This window comes from Saccopteryx leptura, chromosome 3, assembly GCF_036850995.1.
Source record: "Saccopteryx leptura isolate mSacLep1 chromosome 3, mSacLep1_pri_phased_curated, whole genome shotgun sequence".
NCBI lineage: Eukaryota > Metazoa > Chordata > Mammalia > Chiroptera > Emballonuridae > Saccopteryx > Saccopteryx leptura.
In genome coordinates, this window is record NC_089505.1 from 239442760 (window position 1) to 239448949 (window position 6190).

At 41.9% G+C, this 6190-nt stretch overlaps 1 pseudogene; it reads left to right on the forward strand.

The window, feature by feature from the left end:
• Positions 1–719: 719 nt before the first annotated feature.
• Positions 720–3595, forward strand: LOC136400733 (T-cell surface glycoprotein CD1e, membrane-associated-like; annotated as a pseudogene).
• Positions 3596–6190: the final 2595 nt, after the last annotated feature.

Sequence of the window (6190 nt, forward strand, 5' to 3'; positions counted from 1 at the left end):
GCTGCTCTGCTCCTTTTTCACTGTGGGTTATACAGCAACATTCAGTGCCATTTGTCTTCTGAAAGTGATTTTGAGAAGAGAAGGATATAAAGACAGCGGGTGTTCTGAGGGGACAGGGAGAACAGGTAAAGCAATGAGAAGAGTGACAGTAAACTCCTGAGAAGAAAATAATGGATAAGTAGAGAAATACAGAGAAGACAGAGAAGAGGGAGAAATGAGGCTGGGAAGCTGATCAGAGGAGAAGATCACAGAGAGATCAGGAGTGGGGACACTGATGCAAAGTCCACAGGGCACTACTGAGGACCTTCTGTTACTTCTTCTATTGAAGAGGAATTGAGAATCCAAGTCTGGGATTGAATTTCCAAGGCCAAGAAGTAGTACATTTTCCAGTCAGACCACCATCTACAGGCAATGTTAATAGTCAGTGCTCCTTTAATACATATTGATGCAAAGGAGGAGGTTAGGAAACAGACAAGAGCAAAGAAAATTTAGGAGTCAGATAGTGGAATACAGGGAGGGGAAATGAGAGACCCTGTGGGAGGCTTGTGGCTGAGGGAGGCAGTTGGGTTTCTCTGACAGGGAAGTGAGCAGAGGGAGAGGTTGGTTTGTTTGTGTGACAAAGTAAGTGACAGAAGAGTCAAAAGGGTTTGGAGGGGAAGCTGATATCTGAGTCTGTGGGCACTCGTCCTGCTGAGGTATCCTTACCTACCACAGCTCCAATGCTGCTGCTTCTGCCCCTGCTCTTCAAGGGAATTCTCTGCCATGGGCCAAGCACAGGAGGTAAAAAGAATGCATGTGGAAAGTTACCTGTGCTGGGTAAAGCAGGGTAGAAGGAAGTACTAGAGAAGATCTGAAACAGGGCGTAATGCTCTGACGGGGTTTCCTTGGAATTTTCATGCCAGGCTACTGCCAGGCATCATCCTTGACCCTGTCTAAGTTTATATTTCTGATTTTAGGGCTAAGAATCAGGATCTAGAGAAAGGCATCATGGGACTAAATGCTCACTTTGTAATTACAATATTCCAATTTTTCTTTTCTTACACAGGACCCTCTTCTCCCCTCCTTTGAAACCATTTTAATTATCATTTCTCTGTTTTCAACCTTCCCAGTTTTAGCACTTCATCATCCAGCAACAGAAGAGCCCCCCCCCCCTTTCGAATGCTTCAGATTTTCTCCTTTGCCACCTAGAGCTGGCAGCACACAGAGGGCTCAGTCTGGCTGGGGAGCTGCAGACTCTTCGCTGGGACAGTGTTTCAAGCATCATCCAATAGCTATGGCCCTGGTCCCAGGGTAATTTCAGCAAGGAGGAGCTGAAGAACATCCAGGTGGTATTGCAGTTGTACATGCACAGCTTCCCCCAGGAAGTGCAGGCATTTTCTAGTCAATTTCAACTTGATTGTGAATTTGCTTTCCCAAGCTGATATTTGCCTGAAAGCTCCTACCAAAGATGATATTGTTTGGGCTATGACCATTATTCAACATTCCTGACATTGTGTCCTGTCTCCCTGGCTCACTCTTTTTTATTTATTTCTTTATTTAGTTTCATCTTTTACCACTATTCGCAATATACCCTCACCCCAAATACAAAGAAGGACCTACATGTACATATCCCTGCACACTCTGGAATATACCCTCATGTTCTAACTTCTTAGATATTTGTTGCCTTTTGATTTCTTCTCCTCATCCTTGGCCTTAGACTCAGCCTTTCACAACCAAGATCTGTCCTTCCTTCTCCCTGGCCTGAGTGTTCACATGACCTAACCAGGACCTAACAACTCCCGAGTAAGGTCTTCCTGATGCTCTGCTATCTTTCTAACTGTTTTCCATCAGGCCTCTTCAGATTTATTATTTTAACATTCCTTTATTATTTTAATATATTCTTCCCACAGATTCTCTTCACCTTTGTCACCAAACTTTACTCTTCTATGTCTTACAACATAAAATGTTTCTTCTCTTGAATATTTTTATATTCTAAATAGTTGACTTTACTCCCAGAATATGATTCATAATAATTATCTCTTTCTTGTCCACCCTCACATCCCTTTGAGGTCCACGTATCTGGTGGCTGTGGAATGCTTTTTGGAAAAGTCCAGAGAGTTTTTTAAATGCAGCATATCTAGGATCAGATTTCCTTAGTTTCCAAGGAAATTCCTGGAAGCCATCTCCAGGAGCAGGGATTCTGGCTCAGAATGTCTGTAAGATGCTTAATCACTACCATGTTATAAAAGAAGTTGTGCAGGGCCTTCTCAGTGACACCTGCCCTCGGTTTCTGTCAGGCCTCCTGCAAGGAGGGAAGTCAGACCTGGAACAACAAGGTGAGTCCAATCTTTTGTCCCCTCATACCTTCAGTGCTTAACCCTTATATTTCAGTGTATTACTCTTTATCCTCCCTTTGAAGCATAGAATAAAAAGCTAGAAGGTGAGTGTGAATTCTGAACTGTTTCCACAACAAGAGAAAGAGTGATTACTCAAACAGCTAATGTACCCGAGCCATGAAACTGGAATTGGGATGCTCTCCTAAACTCCATTTCTTGTCATCTTTTTCCAGTGAAGCTACAACTTGGGTGACCAAAGGCTCCAGTCCTGGTCCTGGTCGTCTGCTGCTGGTGTGCCACGTCTCTGGCTTTCATCCGAAACCTGTGTGGGTGATGTGGATGCGGGGTCAACAGCAGCAGTGGGGCACTCAATGAGGTGAAGTCCTGCCCAATGCTGACGGGACGTGGTATCTTCGAGTAACCCTGGATGTGGCAGCTGGAAAAGCTTCTGGCCTGTACTGCCGAGTGAAATACAGCAGCCTGGGAGGCCATGATATAATCATTCCCTGGGGTGAGATAGAAGGAGGACTCCAATAGTCTTCCCATAGTTCTGGACTAATGATTGAGCAGCTGGAGAATGAATAGGACTGCTATTCACAGGAGCAAAAAAGTGGGAGAATACACATCATAAGGAAGCATTAAGATTCATAGCAATTTAATTTCAGGAAAGAGAGGGAGAGGATTAGAGGCGCTAAAGAGACATTAAAGAAGGAGCTAATAATTTGGTAAAAAAAAGAGAAGAGGATGAGATCAGACACATACATTAAGGAAGAATTGAAATAAGGGCTCTAGAAAATATGGAAGGAAACCCTTGGAAGATCCCAACCCTGTGAAATGAGAAGCATTAACTGAGGTAGGATAGAGAGTCTCCCATAGAGTGACATTATTTTTTCCCCAGTCAGATGGATACCCCATCTCCCTAATATTGATCTGTTTGGCTGTAGCAGTTACACAGGTTACAGTGGTTGTGGTAGGTTCATGGATTAAATAGCACAGGTGAGACTTTTCTTGTTTTATTTCTTTAACTGCTTATCCACTTATTCTTTCCTCTACTGCTCTTTTTTTCTCTGATTTTTCCATTTTTTAGATAAAAATTCTCTTCTTCTCCCACAGCTCAAATCAGACTCTCTGCTCTCCCCCCTGCACCCAGCCCTGCCGCTCCCATGGAGGGCAACACCCAGGAACCCAGAGGTTCAGGAAACCACCTCTGCCTGGCACAGAGATCTTGGATCAAAAATAAATTGTTGAAGAAATGGAAAATGAGTTTAAACCGACTGTGATGTTATTAGTTTTACCTTATACATAAAATTCTGGTCTGCTTCTCTTGAACCTGGTTCATACTAATAAATAAAGCATGCCTTTTCTAAAATTGTTTTTTTCTGACAGAGATTCTGACTTATTTGGGAACTTGACCTCTCTTCCCCATCATGTGACAAACTCTTTTCTGCTTTGCCACCTGTTTATGGATCCCTCAATGTCTAAGTTAGATGTCTGTTTCTGAATCTTTCTTGAAAGATTCCATGGATGGCTCAATTAGAACCTCAAAGCAAGTACCAGATGATCTTACTTACATCTGGAATCTAGTCAATAAAATAAACAAACAAAATAGAAACAGACTCATGGATACAGAGAACAGACTAATAGTTGTCTAGTTGTCAGAGGGAAGGGTTCTGGGGGTCTAGGTAAAAAGGTGAAGAAATTAATCAGAGAAAACCACAAAGATACAGAAAACAGTATGGTGATTACCAGAAGATAGAGAGGAGAGGAGGGTTAAAGGAAGTAGAAAAGGGTAACGGGGTGAATGTAGGTTGACAAAGTAGGGATGCACAGTCCTGCTGAATTTTATAAGAAGTTTATTTATGCATTTGTGGACAGATGTGCTGAGAACCTAGCGCACTGGTTCTCAAACTTTTTGAAGTTGGGGAACATTTAAAATACTGCAAATAATTGAAGGCAAACTATATACAAATTTCTGAGAAATATGTTATAATAATTAAGTCAAATATTTAAAAAAATATACATAAAGTCCAAGTATGCTTTTATGGTAATTAAACAAAATAAGTAATATAAAATTAAATTTATTCTGACATTAAAAAACATTTTTATGTTAATTTTTTGAGTTATGCTTTTTAGAATTTGTATAGAAGAGGGGTTAAAAATAAAAAAAAAATAAAATAAACATTATCTCTTTATATATATAGATACATTCTTAGTAAGAGTAAGTAAATTTGGCAGGTCCTGGTGCAAATGTGATAAGTTTTTTCATTCTTATGTTTATGAGAAACTTATGCCTGATGTGTCCCAGCGATTTCTTCAAAGTTTGGGCATATATTTAAAAAGCAAACTGTCATTAACTCATCAATACATTGAAGAATTCCTCTCTTTTTACTCTTAATTGTGTTGAGTACAGAAAACCCCCACCATACATATCATCTTAACTTAACACCAAACAAAGGCTAGAAGAAACTTGCCTCCAGTCTTTCCGGGGAACATGGGGGGCAGTGTAAACAATCCAGCTACACAGATTAACACCTTTTGCAATCTAATCAGGCAAGTAAGGTGGGAGGTTGGGCAGACTGTCAGCTTACAGCCAATTCCCCACACTTCTGTTCCCCCAAAATGTAAACTCCAAAAACCCTGTTGGTTTTTTGGTTCCCAACAGGCACATATTTCTCTGGAATACCATAAGGTGCACCTGGAAAATCTTCTAGGGTACACCAGTGCACCCTGATGCACACTTTGAGAACCACTGCCTTAGTGGCATCAATAGTGAGAGGATGAAAAAACTTATCCTAAATAGAGTGGAGTTTGGGTGTATTTCTCGCTGCAGGGGGAAATCTTCTGTTCTCTGTGGCATTTTCCACAATGAGGGAGGTAAGTGGTGCTAAGTAAAGAATGTTCACATAAATGATGGGGAATGATGAACACTCAGGATGTCTCAGAATCGGGAGGAGATAAGATATAAATAAGAATTGCTTAGATGAAGGTCATGGGAACTGCCTTGGCTCTGTGTCACCTAAACTAGCCTGGCTAGTTGAGCTATTGGTAAACAACTCTGGACGCAAACCTAACAGGGATAAATGATGATTAAAGATTTCCCTTGCAGTGGTGAACACATAATACAATATTCAGATGTTGCATTATAGAATTGTACACTTAAAACATATTTAATTCTTTTTTTTATTTTTCTGAAGTTGGAAATGGGGAGGCAGTCAGACAGACTCCCGCATGCGCCCAACTGAATCCACCCTGCATGCCCAACAGGGGCGATGCTCTGCCCATCTGGGGTATTGCTCTTTTGCGACCAGAGCCATTCTAGCACCTGAAGCAAAGGCCATGGAGCAATCCTCAGCACCTGGGCAAACTTTGCTCCAGTGGAGCCTCGGCTGCGGGAGGGGAAGAAAGAGACAATGAGGAAAGAGAGGGGGAGGGGTGGAGAAGAGATGGGTGCTTCTCCTGTGTGCCCTGGCCAGGAATCAAACCCAGGACTCCTGCATGCCAGGCCGATGCTCTATCACTGAGCCAATTGGCTAGGGCCCCTACTTAATTCTTTAACTAATGTAATCCCAGTACATTTAATAAAAAATAAATAATGAAGATACCATGATTCCAGGAGTGGGAATACATTCCAACTGCTACCTTCCAGGACCAAATGGGAGTTACAACTAAATTTAAGAACATTCATCTTAAAAAATCAACTTTGGACTAAACAAAGAGGAGTCTGTAACCAAGGATCACAAAAGAAGCCGCATGAAGACTGGTAGGAAGGGTGGAGATATGGAAAGGGCTACCCTGCTTCTAGAAGTGAGCAGCGGCCGAGGGTTCAAAGGGACTCTCACAGTTGGAAGGTTTGCCCTGAGAAGGGAAGGTCCTAA